General features: G+C 44.4%; 1 long non-coding RNA gene across 1 annotated transcript in view; it reads right to left on the reverse strand.

Moving 5' to 3' along the window:
• Positions 1–1,572: 1,572 nt before the first annotated feature.
• Positions 1,573–23,781, reverse strand: part of LOC139591002 (uncharacterized) — a 41,226-nt gene continuing 19,017 nt past the window's right edge. The window contains exons 2-4 of the long non-coding RNA XR_011679489.1: positions 19,121–19,248; positions 16,665–16,809; positions 1,573–16,586 (exon numbers count right to left, since the gene is read on the reverse strand). This is a non-coding gene — a long non-coding RNA (uncharacterized lncRNA). The remainder of the gene's footprint in view (positions 16,587–16,664; positions 16,810–19,120; positions 19,249–23,781) is intronic.

Below are 23,781 nucleotides of genomic sequence, written 5' to 3' on the forward strand. Positions count from 1 at the left end.
ATTTTGTTCTCATAGGCTAAAAAGGAAGAATTGCTTTCAATCAATTGTCAAAGTGAAATGCTCTTGGTGCAAATAATCGGCAGCTTACGTGGCGCTGCCGGAGCAGGAGAGGGGTGAGCCTTCTGCACAGCCAGGCAGCAGGAAAGCCAAAGGTGCTACAGGCTGAACTCTGGCAGGGATGGCAAATGCTGCAGAGGTTTCCAGTAACAGAGATGTTTGGGAAAAAAAAAAAAAACAAAACCAAATATATTTCTTGTTTTCAAAAATAATCAATGTTTGAGCTGGAATATTTCTCTTTCATTGACCTTCTTGGGTTAGTCAATTTTTCTCACCACCTGAACTCGTTTAAGTTGTCTGCTTATTATCCTCAGGTTCATTTTGCTTTAATTCAGTTTCTTGCTTTCAGGCTTGTTTTCCTTAGAAGACAGTTGTTCGACTAATACACCGTCCTCTTCATGCAGAATGGGCACAGTTTTCATTCTTGATAACTCCTTAACATCAACCAATTGTGGCAGGGGGACACAAGTCCTCAATCCTGTGTAAAACTGTCCCTCACTGGGACAGACTTCATGCCTCTCCTGTACCGCAGCTGTTAGCGGGGGGCCAAATTTTCCTTTCTTTTTGAGACACTACAGCCTGGCTTTAGCAAGGTCTTGCTTGGGGCTGCAAAGGAGAAGGAAGGTATGCAGTCTAGCCTCGGAATTGAAAGTAATGTGTGATTGGGTACTTTAGGGATTGCAGGAAACAAGTAAATGTTTGAATGCAAAATACAGCTGGTGAATATTTTTTAGGACATTTTAATGTGCACTGTTCTTAAACTCACTGTTGTGCTTTAAAATGCATACTGGATATGAACATATGTGTGTGCATGTGAGGAAGTAGTTAAAAATATCTTGCTAATTTTTATCTAGGTGTGCATCAAAATCATAGCCTGAGTAATTCCTTTAAGATCTTTAGAAGACGTGTTTAGTGTTCATACGTAGCAGCCAACACAACGGGGTCTTGTGCAACCTTGCTTGTGATTCCTGCAGTTATCAGTGCTAATCTGAGCACCAAGAAGGATTTTTTTATGCCACGTCCAGAACATGCCAGATAGGGATTTACACAGCACATCCCCAGCCATAACAACCCAGTGTATGAAACCCAGCTTTAAATTAGTAAAATATTTAAAGAGCAAGTTACATGTACATCATGACTTCCGAAAGGATTTAACTGGTAAAGCAATATGTTACTGCCTCAGTACTACAGGAGGTATATTAAAAGGCTTAACTGTCTCAAAACAGCTCCACGGCATGGTATACACTGTATCTGGATGTAAATCTAGATAGGGATTTAAATATTTCTTTCACAACCTTCCCAAAATACAGTTTTGTTAAGTCTTATTTATATCTATTAAGGAAATAAAAGCTAGTCTCGATGCTTTTATGTGCTTTTGTCAAATAGTCTTCAATTTTAGCATTAAAGCTACTTTTTTTAAACTTTTGGATGTGTTCCCAATATACATATTACAATTTTTTTTTTGCCATTTTAAAAATGTACTTTATCTATAAATAAAACTCCTTGAAACTGATAGAGGTTTATCATACAAGATATAATTTATTTTCAACTACATTTGCCATGTATTCACACTTAGTGAGGATTCATGTTGAGATAATTTTGGAAATTCATACCAAGATAAAAAATATAGTTAAAGTCTTAATGAAACATTTTCTGTCTTCATAGGCTATAGCTACCAGGTCTTCATTTTCTGTAGCTTATTCTCTCTTTTTTAAAGTAGCTTGACTGGCACCATATATCCAAAATATGATTTCTGTTCATAGATGATTTTCAGGATTAAATAAATGACAGCTTGAAAACACTATAAATACCAGTATTTCGTTATTTTCAAATGATTGAGTGACTTTTAAGAAAAATCTGTGGTTTAACAAGCTGAGACTAACTAGACAATTCTTAATTTTTGGAGAAATGAAGAGTTGTTCATCTCTGTATTAATTATGAGGATATAATTTAATGAACACAGGAACACTGGGCTCCCTCTTGACAGATAGACCAACATATCTCTCTAAGTGTTGGATAACTCATTGCAACATACTTCCAAGGTTTTCTCAAGACTGCTACTAAATACTTAAAAGGAAAGGCTCCTGAAGCACAAGATGAACCCGAAGTTGTGTTTTGCCCAATTTATTGTGATAAACATAAATTATTTTACTTTTCGTTAATGATTGGAAAAGTCTTGCAAAAACAAAACTTTAAAAAAAAAGTGAGGAAACAAATGGTATATAGCAGTATTTCACTCAGGAAATTTGTTATTCTTGGGCTAAATTTGGATCAAGAAACCCATGCATTTTAAAATCTCAGTGAAGAAACCTTTTATGCCCGTAGCCAGTAGTTAAAAATGAGACTAGATCAAGCTTTTTTCTTTTTCTTTTTTTTCCTTAAGACTGCTAATTTTAATGTGCTCCATTATTCTCTCTAATCTATAACATGAAGTTTGCAGTGTGAAAGCAAAGGTGGGATTCCTGCTGAGCAGAGGAAGTACAGCAGAGCCGTGTTCACCTTGCAGCCTCAGGCTGCTGTGCTGGGGTGAAGGCATGAGGCAGACACTGGGGCCGTTTGTGGGGCCGAGCCAGACGGTTCCCTGCTCCCACCAGCAAGATGGCCAGGGGTCAGCAGCTTGTGGCAAACGGCACCTTCATCCCCCGACACCAGCAGGTTTGTGGGCACGCTGCTGCCAGAGGGATTGAAAATGCCTGAAGCGTTGCTTCTGGGAAGACGCTGGATAATGTGGATTCAAACAAGGCATTAAAGCAACTGTGCTCACGCTTTCTCAGCAGAGAATGGAGATGGGAGCGCTCCCTGCCTGCCCTGGGCCTGTGGATGTGCAATTCTCAGAAGTACTTGATGATATAATCTGATTTTAAAGGATTGTACTCTGATCTAGGAATGCTGCTGGATGGTCTGGAGCTGGATACCTGGGTGCAGTACTGCAATGCTATTTAAAGAGAAGTGTGACAAATGTGAGGGTCTGGTCTCCCAACCCTTCTTCGTGGAATGTGAGCCTGAGGGCGAGTGGAGGTGTTAAGATTTGGGACCTACCTGACTGTGAGCTACATATGAGTCACTTTCAAGACAGTGAGTAGATGACTAGCACTCGTCCTAATGTTAGCCTTCTATTTTAGGTTGATGCTCTTCAGATTCAGGGCTCCCCCACATGAAAGCACGACCATTTAGTGTTTTAGGATTTTTTTTATCAAGAGCCTTTGATAGGTCCTACAGTTGTTCATAGCTGAGCCAGATCCTTTCAGCCCCAAACTGCCTGCATTAATGGCAGGCAAAATTTCACTTTTGCAAATACCCAGCTACTTTGGGTAGCTATTGTTACTTCCAGAACAGAGTAGGAATATGTCTGGGGCAGGAAAAAAATTATTTACAAAAACATCCATTTACCATGTATTGCTAAAATTTAATATTGATGCTCACCTTTTGAAACAACCTCATCTCCTTTTATTTAGAAGGAGGATGAGCCTGTGCTTTGGACTATGGTGAGAAGAGAGGCAACATCTGTAAAGAATGGCTTTTTATTTTTTTTTAGAAGAGGGATAAGCACATTGTTAAAAGAATGAAGGAAATTACAGAAAAATGAGGTTTAAGGGAAAGCACATGTTGAAAGACAGAGCACATTAATCAGGCTATGGGAATGGGAGGTATAAAGACTGTTTTCTACACCACTTTGATTCTTATTAAGGACAAAAGCATTATGAGGTTTTTTTACTTTTTTTTTTTATTCTGGCTCTTAGGAAGGAAGCAATATACCATGGCAAGGTTGGGAGCCTCACTCCTGATGCAGTCCTGGAGGATGAAACATTTTTAATTCATCTCAAAGGCTTCTTCCTATTTTTTTTTTTTAACTTTGAACAAAGAAAGGCAAATCTCCTCCTCATAACTTTACAGATGTCAGAATCATGGTTTTGAAGCCCACACTTGAAGTCTCATTGTTGGGGCAGTGCAAGACCCCATCCCTGGAACAGAGATTCCTGGCTTTCTCCTGCTCTCCTACTGAATGAGGCATTGGGAGTGGTAAGTCTGTGGCCAGTGTTGCTTGGTAAAATTAGGTGGCTAATTCAAAGCCATAGAACGTATTGAAGAAGGATTAAAAAGAAAAAAAAGAGAATGAAAGTCATCAGTGAAACTCATGTTTTTCCTGAGGCTGGATGCAAGGTTTGATATTTCAGAGTGTTTTCATCACATCTTCTGTGCTACCTCTCCAGCCCCTTTGTGCACCATGTTTGATGCCTGATGTTAGGCTTGGCTCGGCGCCTTTCTGCTGTCGGCGGATCCGATTTGAACGCGTTCTCCCAGAGTTATTTGTTGCTAAGAGAAAATAATTTTCAAGTCCTCTGGAGAACATCGGAGGAGTATGGTTAAATAGAAGTTCATCCCCGGGTTCTGGGCAGAAATTAAGCTAATTATGGAAATGTTTGTTCCATCACAGATCCTTCTGAGGTACTTGCTGGTCTTCAGTGGTCACTTGCTGCAACCCCTGGTTTCTGTCTACGCTATTTATTTAGAAAAATAAGGAAGGGCTAATGACTTCAGCTGTAGCATTTTTCCAGGTTATGTGCAATACTCCTGTGACTGCCCCATTTCCTTTCCACCTCCCCAGCCTCATTTTCCCTGGGAGACCGTTTTGCCATCCCGGGCACATGCCGCGAAGGAGGCTTTCTCCCGTTGTGCCGTGTGGAAGCGGGCTGTGAATTTCGGCAGTCGGCAGCGTGGCTGTGAGCGCGCAGCCTGGTGCCTGTCAAGCATCTTGTTAGCACAGCATCCACAAGAAAACTACTCTGAGAAATACAGCTGGGGGGTTGGAAATCACTGCAAAATGCCCCCCCCCATTTTTAACCACAGCTCTTGTGCACGACTGGTGGGGGGTGGTGAGGAGAAGGAGGGAACAGGGAGGGGAGTTTGCTCCTAAAATTGGGGTTTACTTTCCATCACAGTCCCTTGGAAAGTGCTGCTGCCTGAGCTTGCAGCAGCCACACAGGGCAGCGAGGTCAGCAATGACAGGCAGCTGGCAGGTTCACGGTTCTGTTGCTCTCCTCATGGGGAAGGAGAGGGAAGCACTCCTGGCCCCATGGGGTGGCAGCAACGCAGGGAGGTCCCTTCATCACGCCCCTCCCCAGCCTTTTGGTGAAGGGTGGCCTGACCCTCAGTGCAGCTGGGCTTTGCCATATCACAGCCGCACAGTGCATTTCTCCAGGCCGTGTGCTGCTCCTGGATGAAGGCTCCCCATCCACAGGCAGCTCCAAATGACATGTCCTACCCTACACTTTGGTCAGAGTGAGGGACACAGCGGCCTTCATCTTTTTGTTTACTTGGTTTTTGGGGCATACTCTAATATTTTGGAAACTCTTGCCTGATGATGGTCTCGGAGCAATTTCAGTCTCCAGCCGTCCATCCTCCTGGGGCTCGGCTTGGGCACATTTGCAAGCCAACCAATGCCACAAAAACATCCGAGTGAGATCTATTTTTTCCTTCTCCTTTGTTGCTTAATGGATGACTCAACTTTCTTTTGTGACTGGATAGCTTTAATTTATAGTTTTTAGGCGAGCGATCATTCCTCTCATTATTTTGGGTTAAATATTCTTATTTGTTGATTATTTAATAGTTTGTTTGGATAAAGATGGAAAAAAAAAAAAGCAGCTTGGTGCCATAGACTGAGTCCAAAAGAAATTAACTGCTCTGCTGCACATATTGGAGCAGGGAGTTTGCGGAGAATGCAGCCCCGCTAATGGACTGGCAAACTGATAAAGGCTTTAAAGATTCCATATAACCCCACGCTGCCTCGTTTTATTAATTAACTCTCCTTGCTTTGTAGCGAGGTTGTCCTGGCTATGGAATAAATGAGTGAAAGGAATGGCCAGTATACATTAAACATCATTTTACGCTTAGCCTTGTGGAGAACTAGGGTTTGCGAGGGGTTTGGGGTGGGTTTTTTTGTTTTCCAAATATCCTTCCTCTGCTGAGGTTTTTCTCTGGGTTGTAGCGATTAATAAGGTGAGGGATTGCACCTGTGGCCTCCCGATGGCACCCCACAATGATGGCAAAGGTGTGGCCTGGGGGCACTGGGACATCCAAGCTCCCACGCCTAGGGGTCTGCACACAACCCACCGGCAGAGGGAACAGAGGGGCTGGGGTACCAGGAGGTGACTGCAGTTGTTCTCCTAAGGGGAGGACAAGGAGCCACAAAAACCGAGGCGCCGCTCGCAGCAGCGGTGAGCGATTGCTCGCGAACGACGATTGACTTCTCAGCTCTGCGTCCTGGAGAACAGGCGCTGTTTTGATGGACTGCTTTATTTAATCACTGTTTATCTGCAGAACGGCTCCGCTAAGGCATTAAATATTTCCGTTAAATAAAGGTCATTGTGATTTAAGTTTTTTAATGACTCACTAAATATTAAAGCTGGTTTTTCTTCTGCTGCGTTAATTTTCTAATATTCCCTTTGTGTGTTTTCTTTTACAGGACATTCAGATTATTGTAAAAAGCCTGTTAGCCAAAAAGGGGCAATAGATGAGACCAAAGTTATTTATTTATTTATTCATTTAAACCACTGTGATTCATGGGACAAAGTTCATTGATGCATCACATCATCCACTCTCTGTCTGGACCAACGCAGGGGTTTTTTGTGTGGTTTTTTTGTGGTGTGTTTTTTTTTTTTTTTTCTAAAACATTACTTCTTGGCAAACTAGATATGCAAATGCCAGAATACACTAAAACCACATTTAATTGGACCCACTTGCCAACTTCTTGAACACAGCTTGGATTATTTCACTGGAGGCTGCTTCTGTTAAAAGATGGGGGAGGAGGAAGTGGCATATTGACAGGGCTTCAGATAATTTTTTTTCCACTAGAAGTACAACGATGCCATGAGCCAAGTTTGGAAGTATTTTACTATGTTTAATAATTATTATTATTAAAGGATATTGTCAACATATGCATTTAAGTGGAATGTAATGGGAATACAATCATGTCACTGATTTAGCTTTGGATTAATTTTCAACTTTTTTTTTTGAGGGGTAGCTGACTCCTGCAGTAACTGGAACCTGTGCGGCGCTGTGAAATGCTGGTTTAGAGAGAGGACGTGTATCCTTCTCCCTTGCTAAATGAGCTGATTAACAATATTCATTCCTTTAGGAGATCTGTGAAATTTTCATCTCTCACTAGCTACCAATTAAATATAAACCATCTAACAGGATTAAAATGACAAGGTTTATAGAGTTCCCTGCAATTTCAAGTGTACGTATGTATGCATATGTTGTACTTTGGTATTTCAAAGAGAAACAGAAACCTTAATAAATTCCTGCCCCAATAACACCGATTCTCTGAAAGCTGATTGGAGGGGGTTACCGTCTCTTTCCAGAGCCCCTTTTGTACGCTGAGGGACACTTGCAAATGTGGGTGAGTTGTGGGGCACCAAAGAGCCGATTTGCTGATGGTGGTGGCAGCTGGGAGCCTGGGTAAGGGCAGGCACAAACGCTACCGGGGGCTCGGTGCAAACTTCGCCTGTGCCGTGTATTGCCCCGCGGAGACGGGAGCAGCCCTGGGGTGCTGCGGGCACCCTGCTCGCCGCGATTTGATGGGTGCCCTTTCGGCCCCGGGAATAATTCCGCCTGATGCAGCCGGGCATGAAAGACGCTTTGTCTCCACCTTTATCCGTACAGGAAGAAAAGCCTCGGCGCAGGCAGGCTGCTGCCCTGCCTACCGCGGTGGCTGGGCAGGGATGCTGTCAGCCTCCCTTGCGCCGAACTCCTCACGGTGACGGCAAAGCTCCCCGTTTTTCCCAGCCCGTGACCCATCGCAGCGCCTGGCTGCCGGCGAGCAGGAGCCACGGCTGCTCCCCTCCGGCGGGGTGCCCTATCCCACCGGGATGGGACATGTGGCCAGGCCCTGGCAAGGTACCAGGGGCTGAATGAGCAGGAGGAGTGGGAGTCGAAGCAAACAAACAAATATTTCTTGGTGTGTGCAAGTTGTCGGAGATGTTGGTTTTCAGTGTCAGCCTCAGCTTTTTCTGCAACCGCCTCCCAGTCGAGGGTTTTGCACTTCTTTTTATTCCCATTTGTGATTTGGGGCAGCAGATTGGATGTGACGGGGTGAGGTGAGGACAGGAGCAGAGCGGTCCTCGCAGCACAGCACAGGCAGCCGTCGGGGGGGACCCACACCTGCCCCCATCTCTGTTAGCAAGCACTACCTCTCCAAGCAAGGCTCACTCCTGAGGCTAAAACGTGGTTTTACTGTCTATGAGGGTTTGGGAAAAAAAAAAATTAATCTCACATAATAGTGGCATTGCAATTAGGGAAGAGGCGTCACTTTAGATAATGAACATCTTTTTAAGGTACTTTATGCAATCTGAAAAATCATAGCTGGGCTGCTTGTTCTTTAATCTTGCCATCTACCCAAAGCAAATTTGCAAAAGAGGGGGTTTATTGTCATTAGAGGAATTCTTTCAGCTATCAGAGGAGAGAACAATTTCTTTGTCATTAGCAAAATCCCTGGCTTTCTTTCAGCACATAAACAGTTTACATGAGGCAGTTCTAAAATGTGCTTGTCTGTAAGCCTTCGCAGGAGCCTGAATTGTGAACATTTCGGCGTTTGGATGTAAAATCTGGGATCTCAATTTAGCCTTCTGTAAATGCAAGGATGAAGGGCAAAGCACAGATCTGGGCATGAATTTTTAAATTAAGGGTATTCAGTTTCACAGTTTTAGGATGGCACCTATATGCAGTCGACAACCAAGATGTCTGAGCAGCTCACAGTCTGGAGTTTATTCTTAAATAGTCTGTGAGGCCTGGATTGCCTATTGTCCCCCGTACATAAGGTTCGGAGATGCATTGGCCCAGGCTACGCCAGCAAAACTTCTCTGTGCAAACCTGGCAAGCCACAGCAGTAGGAAAGGTTTGAAATAGTTTGTGTCCCTTGCCACAGGTACCTCTGCTGATTGCAGCCTAATGGGGGCTGCATTTAGAGGGATATAACACTCCTGCCTTGGGTTAGATCATTACACCCTGGAAGCAGGGTGCTTTTTAAGGATGTCCGAGAAAAAGCCACTGCCTGCTGCAGTGGGCTGTAACTGTGTTTGGGGGGGTGGAACTGCGCTGGCGAGCCCTCGCTGGGGCACTCAGAGCCAAAGAGATCAAGTGATCATTCCAAGCCTTGTGGGAAGCCGGTGCCAGAACAGAGATTGCAGCACAGTCCCTTGCGTTGCCTCTCGGTGTCCCAAGCACTGAACCGTCCTGTCTCTAGTCCTAGCTCTGTTTAAAAACAGAAAAGGGATGGTGCTGAACCAGAGCTTTGTGTTAGAGCTCAATGATCAGCCCCCCAGGAAAGAGATCAAAACCTTTCAATACCATACAAATCTGTTGTCTGAACATGAAGATGAACCTAAGCCAGTGACTGTGGCAAGCTGCCGCCAGTAAAAGTGAAAGCAACTTATTTCAGTTAATAGAGAATTCTTTTTTCTAAAAGAGCAACTATGTTTCTATGATGGGGCTAGAGAACTGCTGTGTGGGGAAGACTGAAATAATTGATATGAGTAGGATGCTGGGCCAAGGCAAGCAAATAAATCCACACATGTGCGAAATGTAAAAAGAGACAGCAGGTAGAGGATATCAAGGATGGAATGATCCAAGGCACATTTTACATCAAAGCAGCGTGGAAGTCAAGGTGGGTTGCACTGTAGAGTAACTGGAAGACTAGCACATAGAAAACCTCCTAGGTTTGGAGAGTTTTGGTCATATGCAGATCTGAACACTGGGGTCACAGGGAAAAAACAGAGGGTGATGAATGTGCAGGGATCTCAGCGCAGAGAAGGAACAACCCCTCACAGTTGATGTTACAAGCAAAGGTAGTGAGATGTAACATTTTGCAATGAATTGCAGGATGAAAAAGATGGGAGTGGTCTGTGAGTCAGTGCCCTCTACAACTCCAACACCCTGAATGAGATGGGGAAACTCAGTACCATGAGCAAGAATGTGCCACTGAAATGCCTCTGTGGCCCCAGTACGATCAGTGCCTGACCATGGCACTGTGTTATGTGTGCACACAGGCAAAGCTACACTTATAGCAGTTCAACTTGTTCACCTGTAAATCTGAAATGCGTCAGGTTCAGCAAGACCTGATTTTCAGCTGAGGATGTGACAGATGTGTTGTTTCTGGCCCAGATGTGCTGACCTGCAGGAAATCCTGAGCGGCCAGAGGTGCCCCAGCTGGGGCAGAGCCTGAGCCCACAGCAGGACCCAGGCCTCAGCTCTCCTCCCTGCAGGAACCTGTACTGCAGAATACACTGGCTCTGCAGCACCCATCGCTCTACAGTGCTGGTTGATGATTAAGTTGCTGTGACCAGCCAAGGAGGGGAGCCTGATGTGCTACCACAGTGTTAGAGATCACAGGAGGGTTGAGGTTGGAAGAGGCCTCTGGAATTCAGCTGGTCCAACCCCCTGCTCAAGCAGGGCTCCCCAGAGCAGTCTGTGCAGAACCAGATCCAGATGGCTTTTGAGTATGTCCAGTTGCAAGCACCAAGCCAGCCAGATGCCATTTTGTATGGCCAGTTTTCCAGAGAGCCGTGCTTGTGCCTGGGACCAGAAATGCCTTACCTGCAGCTACACTGGAGTTAGTGGACCCAGTAGCAGCAGGGACACCACAGCTGCCTACCTCAGCATCTCCCATACCACCCACCAAGGGGCTACCAAGAGGTCTTCTAAAACCACAAAGCAACTACTTTGCACTGCAGAACTGTGAGGTCTGTGAGGCTGAAGCATCTTTGGAAACATTTGAAGGCATTGAAGAGCATTTGAAGCTCTTGGATATGAAGGTGGTATTTTGCAAGGGGCACTGGCCAGTTTGCCTGCTTTTAAGCGGGCTGTGATCAAGAGAAATGGCAAGACATTTCCAAACACATCAGTGTTTATCTTCCTTTTAAAGAACTGAACAAAGTTGCTGATTTTAATAAACTTGAGTTTGAATCAAATGAGAAAGCTCGAGGTCAAATCTTACTTGAAAGCAATCCTAGCAATCTCTGATTAAGAGGTGGTCAGATAAAATTTGATAAGTCAAAAGCTGATCCAGATTTTTTAAAATGCAGGCAGATTTCAAAGGCTGGGTCATTACCGAATGTGAGATTTCTGTGAATCAGCATGTTACATGGTCTGATGTATTGAGACTCAAACAAATGTTAGACATATGGAAAGACCTCTATATATAATGAGAGATGTAAAAAACAGAATGACTGTTTAATTTAGAAATAGGATAAGGAAGAGGGCACATTAGAGGTATATAAGACAGTGAATAGCACAGCAGAGATAAGCCAGTGCTTCTGTCCATTCTCTGTGAGACTGTAACTTCTACTTACTGACACATAAGCGTTAGAAAATTTTTACCAAGCACAGGTAATATACCACCGTGCCACAAGGTCCCTGTTCTTGGAAGAGCATATAAAGGTTACAGAATCTAGAAAAAATATGTATTTATATAGATAATAAGCTATAAATCATGCTTTAGTAAGCAAGCCAACTAAAGCTTGGGAAAAAAATGTCCCCTGTGAGCCAAATGGAATTCTTGTACCTTGCTCTCAAGGACCTGTGGCTGTCAGCACAAGCAGCAGGTGAGACAGGTCATTGATCTGCCCTGTTATCTGAAAAATTACTACTTTTGTTTTTCAGTAGTAACTGCATCCCAGATGTCCTTCTGCACTTGGAAAGAGCCACTCTAAATGTGGCCCAAGAGAGCTGGATAAGTGAATCCCAGGCCCCAGCAAACACTAAGTAATCAGTGGCTGGAATAACCCTCCTGCCCTGGAGGTCGCATTTGGTGTGGCTTGAAAAGGGACTAGGGGCAGCCTGTGCCAAGTGTATGCTGGCACTCAGATCAGTGGCCACTTGACTGCGCTTCCCATGTCTGGTTTGGCTGGGGACCCATCTGACTGCGGCATGGTGGCACCGGCTGAGGGGCCGGGCAGGAGGGGTGCGGCTCACCCTCACCCACAAGCCATGCATTTCTGCGGGGTTTGGTCAATGTTACAGTAATTCTTTGCATCCTTCACCAGGCTGGTAGGGAATAGCACTCTCACTCACAACCGAGAATGCAATCAGCCTCCTCCTTTCTGGATGGGAGCCGTGTTAGGAGCCAGGCTCGCTCCATGAGACTGCTTTTCTGGGAGAAAAAGCAATGTGGCAAGAAATGTACATGCCCAGACCAAATGGCAGCAAACTTATGGTAAAGCCCCTGCATATAATCTATATTCTAATTAATACTCTGCATCATCTAATCAACAGAAATCTTCTGGCACACACGGTCCAGTTCGCAAACTATTCAGCAGAGAGGCTTTTCTAGCCTCTCCATAGATCAGAGTAATTAAGCAAAGCTGCTGGAGGGGCTTCCCCCCGTAGCTTCTTGAACACTGGGAAGGGGGAATGGCACTGAAAAAACCCAGGCAACCTCTGGCAACCTCCCTCAGCCCTGGAAGGCTCTCTGGAACAGAAAGAGGAAAAAAATTGCCTTCCTTTGCTGCTGCTGTTGAGCTGGTCTCGCTCCCGTTGTTGTGGTGCCAGTGCCGAAAGCCCATCCTGCCTCCCTCGCACAGAGCGTACTGTCCGTCCTAGAGCAGATGCAAAGGCGGCACTGGGACCGCTCAACTTCAGAGCCTCTCCAGCAGCCTCCCAAGTAGAAGAGCACAGCTCTCCTCACAATATGCTGTGGGGGAGGAGGAAGGAAGGACTTTGGCCCTGTTTGCTTGTGCTAATTGATGGCTTCTGTTGCAGCTATTCACACTTTTAAAAGATGGTAACAAGTCTACTGATTTAAAAGCAAAGAATAAAAACCCAACAGCCTCAGCAGTGCGTTGGGTGCAGACAAAGCTGCGTTGAAGAGCACTCAGCAGAGGCGCAGCAAGGGGCTGGGCAGAAGAAATGACCCACCGAGGTCTGCACAGATGTGCAAAATTCCTAAAATACTTCACTTGCTGCAATATACTGGGACACTCTCCTCTGCAGCAGTGGGCTTGCAAGTCAGGACTCAGCCCTGGCAGTGGTCTGCTCTGTGGTCAACCTCTGTGTGCCTCACCTTGTTCAGCTGTGGTGGTTTCTGCCTTCTTTATAAAGCATGTTCTGTGCCTCTGACTTTAGTGCTCTCCAAGTGAGAAATCTCTTTCCTCATGTAGCCTCCTGTCTATGTACCAGGTCTCCTGTGCTGGTGCAGACAGGTGCCCTGGAGCTGTTTGGAGAAGGGCTCTGCACCCTGGCTCTCCCACCCTCTTCCTTGCAGGCAGACATTGTCTTCTCCTGCTGGGAGAGCACTGTACCTTGCTTAGCAGTTTACATGGTGAATCTATATTGCAAGTTGGAGGTGTGATCACAACATGCCTGGGTGAAACCCTGCTTGCTTTAATTTAGCGAGCTGAGATATTAATTTCAGAGGAAGAGGCAGCAGTATGCACTTTGGAGCCTATGGTCTGGGTGGGCTTGCAGAGCCTGTGGTGTTTCAGCTTCCCTGGCATCGGTACCCAGGCAGCTAGACAGAGCGAGCTGGGATGTGTGAATAAGCAGCACAGCAAGAGACAACTGCGCTGAGCAGAGGGAGCTGGGCTCCAGCCACACGCCAGGGACGCCACGGGCTCAGCGGGGTAAAGCCTGGGCATTTAACAAAGCCCTGCTGCCTTCGAACCGCCTTCCTGGGGACCCACTCGATGCACCTCCCTACCCAGCAACTCAATAATTCTGCTTTAAGGAAGGCAGACCCGGTTAAATTCACAGGGAATTTATCTCTGCCAGAGAGACCCCTGGCAGCCGCCGAGGTGAGTCAGCTGCTGCTGGCTGCTCGTCGGGTGCCTCTGAAGCGTCCGCGGAGCGCAGCGGGGGGAGCTGTGTCCTCCCACCCTGCTTCCCTCCCTGCAGCCCTCAGCGGCATCTGCACACTGGCCTTTGCTTATTCTTGCAGCCCTCCACATACTCATTGTGATTCACATCTGGGTGCATTCAGCCTGGTAATTTCTTATTCTGAGAAGGTCACCCGAAATATGTGTTTAACAGAAGTGCTCTCTATTTTTAACATAGAGAGACCTCATAAAAAGTCAGAGGACTAATACAAAATAATAAACGAGATATTTAGTCATAGCTCTCCATCACATTCGCATTATAAACAGTTCAGAAATTATTTCCACTTGTGAGACAAGATTTAATTGTAAATCTTGGGAAATTGTGAGATATATATTGTCTGGAGCAGGGTGATAAACATATTTCTGGGTCTGAAGGGAGAAAATAAAGCAAAATATGTGTCACAGTCGGTGTGGACCCTGAGCACATTGAAACCAAGGTGCATGTCACCCAGGCAAGCAGCTGCTGTTCTCTAGAGCAGGACCACCAGCTTTCTGCTGAAGGCTCTTTCATTTTAGCTACACTGAGGAATACCTTTCTGCTGTGATTTTGTGGTACTCAAGGCTTTGTTACTGCTTTCTTCCCATGAAGCTGCTTTTATTCCAACTTAAGCTGTTCCTTAAGCAGCACGAAACCAGCTCACAACTTAAATGGCAAATGCACGGCAGCAACTTTCCTAGCTGCAGAAGGTGATATAGACAAATCTGTTGCTGATACCAGCAAGTACTGAGCTGAGCCCCTGCTTCTCATTTGGAGTGCATTGCCATGCCTCCTCTGACATGTTTCTTCATAGCACTGAAAAAGAAGCACTTGGAGAAACAGCTTTTCTACTTGGAGAAAGCTTTGACTCCAGGGTTGTAACTCAAGTGCTGTAGTAGGTAATCAGCAGAAATCAAAGCACTTACAGTTTTTTCCAATGTAAAAAGAGGAAAAATCAATTTATTTTAAGTAGCGGAAGCTGATTTTTCAGTTGGTTAACCTGTTGGAAGAAAACTATGTGGGGTGAACACTTGGATTTCTCATTTATTTGTGGGTTTCAACCATTCAGTCGAGTCGGTCCTGCTGGTGGAGCAGCCGCTGGTCCTCATGTGTGTGCCTGTGGACTGCCCACCCTGAGCCTGAGCCACCGTCCTTCAGCAAACAGTGCTGTGTCTGTGCCTCCTCTTCTGGCTGTGTGATTGCCAGAGACAGGGAACAGTCTGCTTCAGTTGGTGCCCTGCTTACCCAGTGAGTAAAACAAGGAGGAAACAGCAACAGCTTTGAAAGGGGGGCAGCCCCAGCCTGGGAGCAAAGCAGCTCTCCTGGTGCTGAAAACAAATAGAATGTGGAGAGGAGAAAGGAGCTGCTGGGTTGTACCTAGCCAGGGAGGCTCAAGTACCTGCCTGGTTGAAAGCTTGAAAGTTGATAAGAAATAGACACTACTCAGACCTTTTACCCTGCTTTTCCAGGGTAGTTTGCTGGTCTCCACACACAAGTTCGTGCTGCACTTTTCTTACAAGTTCATGTATATAATACTTCACAACTGAAATACTGTATTGAAATCTAAAGCAATTTTATACTTAATGTTTCCAATACAATACAGCTGGTTTCCAGCATTAGGGGAATTTTAAGACTGAAGTGGAGTGGCTCTAACCTTACCACGTCCTCCTGCACACCCAAGTAGTAATGCTACAGAACTGTATCCTCCTTCACCGCCCTCCTGCATCTCCTCTCCTGGGCTTACCCAGCTCCAGAAAACATTGCCTTGTGATGCACATAATTTTTTCACTAACTGGAAATAGGAATCTTGCTCTATCCATTAGTTAGTGTATATGCAGTTTGTATATATAATATTTATATTTTTCCCCAAAGTTGTGAAATATATAAAATATAATTCCTCTAGCTGAGAGCTCATCATTCCCATGACAAGGTGCAATCAATAAATTATGCACCACTTGTGGTTATTCTGCATGTCAACTCATATTTCCATGTCGCTGTCCTGACTGTTACTGAGTGTTTGTGTTGTTGTACCTTTCCACCTCCTCAGTGTTGATTTAGGAGTTATTATTCTGGGCTCATAGTAACTGCAAGAAAATCAAGTTCCAAATGCTTCTGCCAAAAGAAGGAAATGAAATGAGCAAGTCAACAGAAAATTCCACTTGTCAAACACCATTTGCTTACGACTACGGCTTTGTTAAGGGAACTTGCATTCGGACAAGTTACCCAAAGGAAACAATTCGCCTTTGCGGTGGGATAACCCTCGTGCCCGGCAAGGACTCCTGGTCGCGACAGCTGTGGTCCTCAAATGAGCGAACAGGAAAAAAAACCAAAGCCACTTCTGACACTTACAAATTATATCTCCTGAATAATGCATGACTCATCCAGATTGGCTACAGGAGGGGGGTACGGGGGGGATGCTTTTTCAATGGACAACCAGACGGATGAGGATTGTATTATAAGAAGAGTTTGACATACCAAGAAGGAAAAAAAAAAAAAAAAAGGCATAAAAAAGCCCAAGTACTCACACACACTTTGAGATTGACTGTCAAATCATTTCACATCTGTACCTAAAGCAAACAGACATAATGCTAACAGCTTGCTGGAGCTCAGAAATGCCACCCACTAATCAGTCCACCTGTGGAATTCTCAGTCCATCTTGCAAGTCGTGTACCCGATTGCCAAGACGCCTGACAAGAAAATGTATATTAAAATGTTGAGTAAGACTAGAAATACAATGTGGTGTAGTATAAACAGAATGCACTTACTGGGCAGGAAAACAGAGATGCCTTCTAATTCCTCTCGCCATGACCCGGTGCCGCTTGTTCCTGCCTTTGCCGGCACTGGATGGCAGAGACTGCTTGCTGCCCGAAAGGCACGTTCACCTCCTGTGCATGATTGTGTCTCCCCCTGCTTTTGTGCAAAAATAATAAATAAATAACAAAATAACAACTCGCTCTGCAAAGCTCTCTATCCATCTTAATTACTTTTTTTTTTTCTGGTGCATGGATATCATTAACAATGCTTAAATATAGGCGTTGGCAAGATAAGTCTCAGCAAAAAAATTAGTGAGAAATAATCTCTCCTGCATGATGAATGCACCCTTTGGGGTAAAACAAAGAGGTAATTCAAAGGAATGGTTTGTTGAGATGGTGCGTTGCGGGAGCACAATTCTTCCGGGCTAAATTACATTGAGGATTACAGCACTGGATTGCCAGTCGCTGTTTAATGTGCTGGCAAAATGATCATTTTGCTCTTTTCATCTCCAAAAGGAATATAAAGGAATAAAAGGAGAAAGTTTACTGGGATTGTAAGAAAAGGCAAGGAGGGATGGGGAATGCCCCAGGGAGGATAATTATTCTGTGCAAGGCACCATCAGAAGGTTACAGGGTTTGTGGTGTAGCGGGAGGCGGCGTGGCACAATTAGATGCTTTAGCTTCTCTTTTCTACACATCCTGAGCTTTTCCATTTGCACGGTAGCCGTTTTCTCTCTCTGAGTACAAAATGCTATTTTAACATCTGTTCTTTTAAGGCTATTTGCTCTGGGAAGGCAGTGTGTTTTGCCATAAATTTAGGTCATTAATTTGTATCTGTTCTTTGTTTATTTAAGAAACAGGACAAAAGGGCAGCTGCTGAAACATTTGGCTGTGCCGAGGGGTAGTGGGCTCGGCATGCTGGAGTTGTGTGCACGACCAGCTTGAGTTTGCATCCACAGCTAGAGGACAGATCTTTATGGGAAACCTTTGCCAAGGCGTGTGGTGCTCCCCTCTCCAGCACAGCACTGCCTTCCTCATTACCTGCCTGTGGAGGGGCTGCCGTGCACAGGGACGGGGCGGTGGGGACACGAATGGGGGCCACATGCTGGTGGCAAAGCAAAAACTACCCAACTGTATGGGTACTCTGGTCTTGCTGTTGTTTCTGGGAGAGGTTTATAAAGGAATTGTTTTTCACTGTGCTGAGTCAGAGGTCTGCAATTGGCTACCAAAGGTAATGGGCTACAAGCAAGTCTGACCTATATAATTAGACATTTATAAACAGAAGCACAATAATACCCAGCAAATTGATTGTTCACAACATTTAATGCTCTTAAATTGCTCATTAAGTGCAGAATGATTTCAGGGGTATTATTGATATTATGAAGCAATAAGAGAGGGTTTATTTATTCTTGTAAGCCCAATGGACTCAAAGAAATTGAATGTGTTTGAAAAAGCCATTTTTTGCTTGTAACGTATTCTAATATGTTTAATCAGATCAAACAGAAAAAATCACTCAGGTATCTTGAAGCATCTTTTGTTTCCACCTTCCCATTTGATAGAGATAAATGGGTGTACCTCAGAGAGCCTGGCATTACCATCCAGGCATGAGAAGCCCAAGTTTCCAGTTAGAGCCGAGAGCTGAACAAGTGCTGGTGAGCACACTGACTGGCACACAGTGCCTGCAGCCCAGCTGCAATCCAGCCCTCTGCTGCTCTGTGGGCATGAGGTTTCACTTCTGCCCTGAGCCCACGGAAACCAGAGGAGATCTGTGTCAGGTAAGTCACTGCCATGTGTCACTGAGTAAGTTGTTTAGATCTGATCTGGCTTCTGCTAAGGACAACAGTTAGTCTCATGGCAGCAGCATCAGACCCAGTTTGCAGAACTGGCCCCCAAACCCAGACTCACTATATTCTTCTCTGACACTGATCTTTAGAGAAGAAAATTAAAGGCAGTACTGATGGTTCAAAGTACATCTCATTGCCATTTGTGTTTGGCAAAGAATTTCTCTGATCTTCACTGGGTCTTTATATGCCATAAATGTTAAAGTGCTCCAGGTGCCCAGACACACATGGCAGCTCTCAAGGGCAGATTTTTAAACCAATTTAGGCTTTTTACTTTCTTAATCAGTGGGAAGGAGCACCTAAATGTCTTTATAAATCTGGCTCTGAATCAGGCACTACTGAGGAGCATACGATTCAGCAAAATCCCAGTGTAACTATTATAAAGGGGATGAAACCAAAGTGTTTTACAAATATATTTGGAGTTAATACAGCATTTGTTGCAGATCCACCACCTTAAATACTGAGAGTGAGCATTATTAAAACCTTTATCTTGCCACAGTTTGACTCTAGTACCTCTAGTATCAAGGTCCTTCTTATTGCCACCAGATTTGAGGTGAATTCATTCCTCTTTTCTGTTCCCCCTGACCCTACTACCACCCAGCCCTTGGAAGATTTTTTCCCACTTACCCATAAGGCAGGCCCCTCTAGCTGTTCTTTATTTCCAAGGCCCAGCCATGTTCATCCCAGATGTGGACATGCCTCAAGACAGGTGGGCTGGGAGCCAGAAGGAAGCAGGGCTGACTGGGAGAAGAAGCCTGAAAAGCAAGAATGGGCAGCAGTGAATAAAAAATGGTGGAGAACTGGGGTTAACAGGATGCAATGGGGCTAGCAGCCCAGGTTGAAGCCTCTAGAAGAAAACATCTGAGAGTGGAACAGGGTCAAGGGCTATAGGGGTCAGGCTCAGGGGAACTGAGACTTTAGTTTGGTCCTCAGCAGACCTTGAGGTCCACCACAGACCTTAGTGTGCACCTCTGCTCTGCCCCAGCCTCCCCAAATGGGAGGGAAGTGAAGCTGGGCTGCTGTGAGCAGTAGATCATCCAGCACAGAAACCTGTAGCAATGCTTGCTTTACAATGTGATGAAGAAACAGTTAAAATTTCTCCAGGAGCATTTTTGGTGTGAAAGAGGAAGGAGTAAGGAGATGGGGGGGTCTGCCAGGGTTTCATGTTCTACAGCAAAGGCAGCCCATATGGGTAGTGGAGAGATTTTCCTTTATTGCTGTTTCCCAGACACTGCTGGCAAAGAATGTGCAAACTTATGTCTTAAAATTGGACTCCTTGGTGGACCACTGAGCAGATCAGTATAAAAGCTGGGGTGGGAGGGGATGCCACCTCTGCAGCCCTGGGATTTTGGAGGGCTTCTTGATACATGTGCGCTCCAGAACTGGCCATCTACATGGGACAGTTCATTTTTACCTCACCAGGTGATTTGATAAAAGTGAGCAAGAGGCAAAACAAATCAGAAAAAGAAGAGTAAATGAACAGTTCAGGGAATCAAGTTAAAATTGTCCAACCTTTGTGAAATAGGGACCTTCAGGAACATGCAATGTTTTGTGAAAGATGTGGATGATCGTCGACATATGTTTTAAATTTAATTTTCACTGAAAAATATTATCTGCCTGTTTCAAATAATACAACATATTGTGAGTGTAAACTATTTCATCTCTGTAACTCAAAGGCTAAAGCCTACAGCTCTTGCTCATTCCTTACTCAAATAACACTCCTACTTACTTATGGATAAAGAAGAGATTAAGAAAGGAATTAAATGCTGCATGGGTGAGAAGCAGGCCCAGATCTGGGGAATTAATGGTGTGTACTATGGGAGGTTAGGCTTGTTTTTTAAAGAACGGACTACTCTGAAACATGTCAGAACTTCTTTGTGGTTTTTGCTTGCTTCAGGTAGAGTGAAAACTAGCAGCTGGAATGGGAAGATGAAATGTTGAACCAAAATGGCTAATTCTCCATTCAAAAGCAACAGGTGGTTTGCTGAAGGTGACAGAGGCAGTTCCTCTGCTAGCTGGGAACTCATTTACTGGTTATTACATCCAAGAAAGCAATGTGCTTTGCACATGCAACCTCTCTGCACTTTAACATCCCCATCTGTAACAGGAGAGCAGCTAAGCACAATACTCAACTTGCTGAAGTGTTTTGGAGTCTTCAAATGAAAGCGTTGCATAGATACATCAGCGTGTGTGTCTGTGTGTGTGTGTGCAGCAAAATATACACACACACACATGTATGTGCAAATACACAGATGAGGGGGATTTTTTAATTACATGTATTGAATATTTATAATATTTATACTTATATTTAATACAATTGTATTTATATTCAATTCCAGTTTCACTCATGTCACCTCCGTATAAATGCTCCTTTCAACCTATGTCTCACCATTTTTTCTAGATCATTTTAAAGGACTAAAGTGTCTGAGTAGATTATTCATTTCATGCAAAAGTCATCTCTTTGAGTACAAAACTTAAAAATGTCTAGTTGAAAAATATTTAAAGGAAGAAGAATTTTAATAGCAATGAAGAGTGATTTCACTAAATTCTGTGTTGTTTTGATTACAGAAAAGATACACTTTCAAACAGTATCATGTCCTTTCTTTTCTCTGCTAACACTGTGAACTTCCTTGCAGTAGCATCAGGAGATTATTCTGTAGTAGATATTTCATGTTTTCTTACTATTTTAAACCAATTTGATTGTATTTGAAGAAGTGTTCCCTACTCTATTTACATATGCAGCTTTCTCTGAAACATGAGTGAATTTGGCTAGCTGCTTTGGGAATAGGTCATGCTCCTACATAATTTTTTTTCTTCAAACTTGTGTATTTTTCATCAACGACACTTCACAACAGGGAAGAACGGGTGTCAGGTTTCAGTCTCATATGTTCTGTAATTTTACATTCTGTGGCAATGCCCACGGTGCTGGAATAATTTGAAACAGAACTACAATCTTTCCAAGTTTTGTAGAATAAATGTTTAGAATTGGTAAGAGTTTTGAAATGCAAATGTCAATTTTTTTTTTCAAACAGTATGTGATTAATTCTTACAGTACTAACAATGCTTGCCTATGCATGGAATCAGTGATGGGGATGGAGATAACTGCAGGTAAAAGAAATGTGGGTACAATTTTGGACAGTGAACCTGTAGTGCTCATTATTTAAAGGCTGAGACCCAGCCCCTGAGGAAGTGATGCCAAATTTGGCAATTAAAAAACATTCCCATACCCCTGAGCTCCCTGGAAAAATGCTCCCCAGGACTGATGCCATAAACCTAGCTCTGCCTAACCTCCATGAAGTAACTCCTGCAGACAGGGAGCCCACGGAAATCAGCCTGGAAAGAGTCTTCCCAAGAGGACACCCAAGGACAACCTGAACATTAAATTGCTAGTCATGTGGGGTCATTGGCACCAGAACCACTGTGGTTCCATCTTCAGTCAGGGCTGTGGAAGGACAGGGAGGCACGGGCAAGGTGAAGTCTTCTCTTATCAAGAGCTTTGACTCATCCCATTGCACTTACAGTCTTGATCCACATGAAGAGTAGAGAGGCCAACAGCCTGCTCCCCTTCCTCAATTAGAGGGGCTACTTTTACCTGCAAGCTGCCTCCAATCATCTGGCAGCAATGGAATGGGCCAAGAGCATCCAGCACTGATGTCTTTCCTACCTGGTAATCTTGATGAGAATCACCTCATGGGTGGGGAGCTTGATAGCCCTCACCCTACCTGCAACAGCTGGGTTTCACTCCCCTGCACCACCTGGCTTTGCTTACCAAGGCTCCAGGAAAAGGAGGAGCCTCCTGGCTCCAGCTGCCGTGTGGGTGGCCGGGGAATCAAGCTGTGTGTTAAGGACAGGTGATGCGCAGGCTGCACACAGTAGAAAGACAGGAGATAAAACAGGAAGGGCAATAAGACTTCCTGGACATGAAGCATTGGAGTGGAGTCCCTGCTATCCATGTGCTGTGACAGGTTCAACCACAAGACTGGGAGGGCCCAGTTCTAACACAGATGATGTCCAGAAAGTCCAGAGGATCACAAGAGGCTTGAAATGCCTTTTTAGCTGGACTGCTGCCAGATCAGTCTTTATAGGGAACAAGGAGCCATGGACATGGCTTTCATGTCAGAACTCCTTTTAACTTTCCTTTATTCTCCTGCTTCCTTCAACTGCAACAGAAGAAAGTCTCTCCCAGTGTTGTTCAAATAATCCCACCATGGTTTTGGTAGCAGCTGCCATTCCAAAGAGCCCCCTGTTATATCTTCTTGAGAGGAGTACTCAGCCTCCAAAAGCCATTAGCTCACACCATCTAAGCATCCTGAGTGCTTGTGCTCTCTGGAGACACTGCTGGGACACCTTTCTCTCTTGAGTGACTGCAGGCAGCAGGCTATTGCACAGAAAGAGTGAGGAACGTACCGGTTCCTTCGCTGTGCCAAATCTTCCCGTTCCCATCCTCTTTCCCATCCCTCACATTTGGGGATTGTGCTTAAAACAGGGAAGCAAGTATGAAACTTGCCCCTGGCTCTCCCATTTGGGTTTGTCAGTTCAAAAAAAAGTGAGGATGGGCATCAGAAATATACAGATTTCCACCAAATTTCTCAGATTTCAGAATTTGTTTTAATGCTAATTCTATTTTAGTCCAAGAGCTTCTCCATTTAATACTTACAATGGCTGTAAAAACAAAAAGGGCTGTGTGGCAGGCAGAAATGTGACCTCTTAGGCTTTCTCCCATAATGTTTAAATAAAAATATTCAATCATATCTATGCAGACTGCAAGCCAGTGATGGGTCTTGCTGTGTCTGCTCCAAGTAGTGACTCCCAGAGGCCACAGCTGGAATCCTTTCTTTGTAACTGAGCTGCTACACGGCAGTAAGCTTTGCTCTACCTGAATCTTACCCCTTGGAGATGATGCCAGCTAACGCAGCTTTCAAACACAGAGATCATCATCTGTAAATATAACATTTGTCATCTAATGACATCAAAATCCCTTCTTTTTTCTTGTAAAGGATGTTCAGTGTGGGAATCAAGAGAGATACATTAAAGATAAGATGCTATTATTATCTACAAACATTAGCTTAAAAGAATAATCTTGTAAATTGCTAGCAGTTTACTTTATTGAAATCCACTGCAAATGTATCCCAAACCATGCTATCTATATGCAGACTATAAATTGGGTTTTTTCATATTTAAGTTGTAAACGGTAAATTTTGCATTTTAAAGTCCTTCAATGTGTTATTTGGGGATTTATCTTGATAACTTTCTTGATACTTGCAAGGAGTAAAGAATGTGTCTCTGCT

Source organism: Agelaius tricolor, unplaced genomic scaffold (assembly GCF_023055355.1).
Source record: "Agelaius tricolor isolate 1412-34295 unplaced genomic scaffold, bAgeTri1.0.p SCAF_1, whole genome shotgun sequence".
NCBI classification, from domain to species: domain Eukaryota; kingdom Metazoa; phylum Chordata; class Aves; order Passeriformes; family Icteridae; genus Agelaius; species Agelaius tricolor.